Consider the following 5,011-nt stretch of genomic DNA (forward strand, 5'->3'; position numbering starts at 1 on the left):
ACAATATTCTATACACTACAGTCGATTCCCCGCCAAAAAGGCCAATCAACTATTCTCTTTCCCGCCAATTTGCAAGTGGGGAAGGGGATGGGGAGGTCTGGGGGGGGGGGGGGTATTTACAGAGGGGTAGGGTTTAATTATTTGATCGATATAATTAATTAGTCAATTAACTAAACTGGCAGAAGTAAAGCTGTGAGTACCGGGCGTGAGTCGTGCTTCGGTAGCTCAGATGGTAGAGCACTTGCCCGCGAAAGGCAAAGGTCCAGAGTTCGAGTCTCAAAAACCTTCTTATAAATCCCAAGGAGCAGTTTTTAGAGTAGAATTTATAAATATTTTACGGCCCACTACATATGGCTCCTGTAGAAGCAGCAAAGACAAAATTGGACTAACAAAAGCAACTGCAGAAAACAGACATTCGAACAGCGCTTCATGCGTGGTTGGAAGAATCACCATCGTTGTCAGCGTCATCCATCGTCATCATCAGCGGTTTATCGTCGTCCGCTGGAGAGAAGTCTCCTACCAATTTCCGCACATTACGAAATTCAGCTTCTCCCTTACACTATAGCCCTACATGTTCTTTACGTCGTCAGTCGATCTTTCGTTAGGTAGTTCTCTATGTCACTTGAAAGTCTCTTCGGGTTTGCTGAAATTTGATGAAACTGTGGTAGTTGCCAACATTTCCGGTTTTTGGAACAGTGTCTATAAAGAGGCGATTGAAATTAGGTTGGTGGATAATTTAATCAACAGAGACAATGGGTTTCCTCTTAGCAAGACGTGGATTCCTGTATTGTATCTCATCAAAATTGAACGTTTCTCGGTGCGGCCCTGAGTGCGATATATCGTTGCCAGCAGTGTTTCACTAAGGGCGGCGCCACCTCCCTGTCTTGGAGGGCAGCAGCCATGATTGGCGGCGCATGCACCGTGTACTGAACGGTGGCCTATATAGGACGTCGATTTACAGCCTGGCGTCAGTTCTCAGCGGGACTCATCAGCAGAAGCAGCATTCTCCTGAAGATGGCGGCCAGCTGGATCGCCGAAATATCGAGTCAAGTTGATTTTAGAATCCGGCAGCAAACCCGAAGACGCTTTCAAGACTTATTACACCGGGAAAGCCTATGTAATCACTCTATGTCACTTCTTACCACGAGAAATCCAATCCAGATCTTTCGTAATTGATCACCCATCATTTTAGATCACTGCAAGCGCAAAAATCTCCATTTAAGGTATATGAAGATAGTAACTGCTCTCGAAAGAACAGATATCACTGGTGACCGTCCAACTTCTCTAGAATAAATGATAATTAATTGAAACCCGCAGCTGCTGATAGGTGTTGTTGATATACCTCGATGGGGACAGCTGAAAGTGTGTGCCCCGACCGGGACTCGATCCCGGGATCTCCTGCTTACAGGGCAGACGCTCTATCCATCTGAGCCACCGAGGACATAGATGAACAACGCGACTGCAGGGACTTATACCTTGCACACTTCCCCTGACACCCACATTCCCAACTGTCCACAATCTACATACGTAATGTTCCTAATAAATATTTGCCCATCCATTCATTACTCGCGCCAACTAAGGTGACGATTCCCGTAAGAGTTCGGGCAACCTGTGCGCATTCGCACAGACGAAGGTCAATGGCCTGGTAGCCTTTAACTATATAGGAAGATAGTAACTGCTCTCGAAAGAACAGATACCATGGATGACCGTGCTGTTTCTCTAGAATATATGATTGTGCACAGTTCGGAATGTGGGTCTCACGGGAAGCGTGCAAGAGAAGTCCGTGCAGTCGTCCTATTAATCTGTGTCCTAGATGGCACAGATGGATAAAACGTCTGCCATCTAAGCAGGAGATCCCGGTTCGAGTCCCGGTCAGGGCACACATTTTCAGCTGTCCCCATCGAGGTATATCAACAACACCTGTCGGCAGCTGAGGGTTTCAATTAATTTTCGTTTAAGTCTCTACTTAAGTTTCGTAAAGGTCACTATTATAGCCTTAACTGCAGCGTTTTTTCTTCTTACACATTTTTTGTCTTGTTTTTCTGTTCCCTCTTGTTAAGCGCAACATGTTCCTTTTCGTTGTACGTTGGACAGCCGATAAGTTTTTAATTGTTGGCGTATATAAAGGAGGAACTGAACCGCTCTCAGAGTACTGATGAAGTTGTAGATGATTTGATCCACACCTCTCGTCACTAATATGGTCAGCTCTGCCCCTCTTCCGACGGATCTGCATACTGGTATGCCCAACGCTAGTTTTTTACTAAAACTACGGAATTATAACTTCAAAAACTGCATGCTGTCGACTGTTGAATATTAACTCCACTGCTCGTCCAATCAGTTCTCTAGACTGGCGCTCTCACTCGCGAAACTTGTTACTGACGCGTTCCCAACCAGCACTCATTAGTCTCGCGCCACACACAAAACAACACAACATGACTCAGGGTGCTCCGGTAATGGGCAATCCGCCATTGGCTGTCCAAGTCGAACGCAGGTTCTTTATTTTCCACCTTCTTTTCTGAAGTCCTTTCGCAGTCTTTCCGGAAGCTACTTTCGCTTCTAGTACGTGATTAGCCAGTCGCTGATTGGCCGGTAACTCTGCGGTGGGCGGGGATTATGAGGTCTATGAAGCCGGTCGCTGGCGAGCAGGTTTGTGTCGTGCAAAGTGAGGGAAATAAGATGTGCGATTGAGCGACTTAGAGGCGGCGCCGTCTTGGGACGCGAAAACACATGTATTGAAGGGAAAGCAGTCTCTCCGTAACAAAAAAAATAAAAAAAAATGGTAACAACAATCTGTCTCTGATCACTACATGTTTAACGTATGTTCGATGGCCGACGCACTTTGGAGCTATAGACTAGTCTCCTTGTGTCAGTCAGCTATTTTCAGTTTAATTTTACAATATTCATCAAGTAAAAACGAATGATAACAACTTCGCGAAGGAATTTTTTTCTGAAACCAAAATTTAATGTTTTAGGGCTCCTCACGTATAGGTTTGGGTTGAGACTCTTCCACGAAGACCGAATCATTTGCCACCTTGTTACTCAGATAACTGTAATGTCTGCCGCTGGGATGTTTTCCTCATTACAGAAGTGCTAGAAGTTAAATGAAACAAAGACGGTCAACGCCTCCCTCCATCAACGACTGTTCCCTGCCTTGACAAATATGAATCGAATAGGACGGCTGCAGGTTAGTTCACATTGGCTCGTTTGACTGTTGGGAACTTAACAGCCTCAGGGACAATATGACAGCCATGAAAGCTTACAGTGGATAAGGAGAAGAAAGTCATGATGGATGTGCGGTTGTAGCGCCAGTACGACTTTGAGCAGGATAGAAGGAAAGCAGTTCAGAGACAAGACACATTACCTTTTTTGGCAGGTCTCCAATGGGCAAATATTGAGAGATAATGGTGAGTTTGTCTGTAACAAAGCTTTGGAGGAGAGAGTAAATTTGTAGCACAGATGGCAGAATTCCAGTGTAACACTCAGCTGACGAAATGTTGTAAAAGAAAGATCTGAGAAAACTCAGTACAGTGTGGAGGTTTGTATCTTCCTCTAAAAATACAAACACTATGAATGAAGAAACTTACCTGATAAAATGTATGGCAAAAACAATACGGCCATAAGACCGACATTCAGCGTCTACCAGTATATTAAATACGAAACACAATATATGTACCTCAATCCCCCCCCCCCCCCAAAAAAAGTAGGTAAAAGTGGAGGGAAGAATAAGAAATAGGAAGGGACAATAGCTCAGTAATCTGCTTAAATGCTCTGGAAAACTAACTGAAATATGCGGAAATGTTATAATCAGAAAGTGGTACAAAACAAGAAGATAATAAGCATTTCTGCTTCAATAAGGCAGCATTTCGTTTGCTCCTGCCAAAGGCATTACCGTCAACCAAATTCAAGTGCTAGATTATGGTTACCTTTGGTTATTTCTTTATTTTTTAATCATTATTTCTCAGTGATATACGTGTAATGAGTACAGAACTATAATAAAAATCAGAAAAATTGTTCAGTCCCATGTAGATGAATGTGGAAGATTTCATGTAAAGGTCATCACTCTAGGAGAGATTCGACGTCAAACTCAGACTCAGTAAAACTGGATTATCTAGGGCCTTACTCCAAGTGTTTAGCGGTATCCTTGCTTCACGTTTGTCCTGGTGTTTTGAAATGCATAATAGCTGTCGATTGTACGAGACTAACGGGTGAGTTGAAACTTGCCTATGAATAGCAATCAGTAAATGAATAAGAATCCTAAGCAATTGCATATTAATTAGACATATGCTATCAGTGCTGCAGATCTCAAATGACAGGTCCAGACTTCGTAATCGAGAAGGTATTGACCGATTTATGTTAAAAGTTACATTCTTTATACGCCAACGACAAGTCACAGCTAATAATATAAATAACGGTTTGTCTGGACAATGACAGTTTTGAAGAATCAGTTTTTCGAAAATATTCATTCTAAATCAGAAACATTTTTCACTCTGGGAGCTCGTTGGTGCCTGAAGGCATTTGCAATGAAACAATGGTGGAAATGCATCAGGGAAATGAGAGAAGCTTGTTCATTACGAATCAGTAAGAGAGACATTTGCTACTGTCCGTTCTGGATCAATTAATCAGTATCACGGGGAATCTACAGCAATGGCTTTTGCAGAGGCGAATAATCTGAAAGAAACAAATGCAAGAAATAGGAGATGGGTTAGTCTCCAAGGGCTGCCTGCTGCTCTGTCATTTTCAGAAAGTGATCGACCAAAGTATGAACACTAGTTACACCAAAGCACTGTGGAGAAAGAAATTTTTCATGGCACAAAATATTTCAAGACGAATAACATCTTACGCGATCAGCCTGTAAGATTTTCTGTTAAGAGTTAAGCATTCATGCTACACAGAAGCAAATAAGGAAGATTTGTTTTTACGCTCCAGCTCACACACGAAGAACGATGAAGGAGCAGCGTCCTCTTAAGTGGAAACATTTGCCTTAATCAACTTAAGGAAGACACAGAAAACA

At 42.9% G+C, this 5,011-nt stretch overlaps 1 non-coding gene across 1 annotated transcript; it reads right to left on the minus strand.

Annotated features, from left to right (window-relative positions):
• Positions 1 to 1,367: 1,367 nt before the first annotated feature.
• On the minus strand, positions 1,368 to 1,441 carry Trnat-ugu. The gene has a single exon. It is a non-coding gene; the product is annotated as a tRNA-Thr (tRNA).
• Between the last annotated feature and the right edge of the window lie 3,570 nt (positions 1,442 to 5,011).

The sequence above is a fragment of the Schistocerca piceifrons genome, chromosome 7 (assembly GCF_021461385.2).
Source record: "Schistocerca piceifrons isolate TAMUIC-IGC-003096 chromosome 7, iqSchPice1.1, whole genome shotgun sequence".
In the NCBI taxonomy this organism is placed as follows: domain Eukaryota; kingdom Metazoa; phylum Arthropoda; class Insecta; order Orthoptera; family Acrididae; genus Schistocerca; species Schistocerca piceifrons.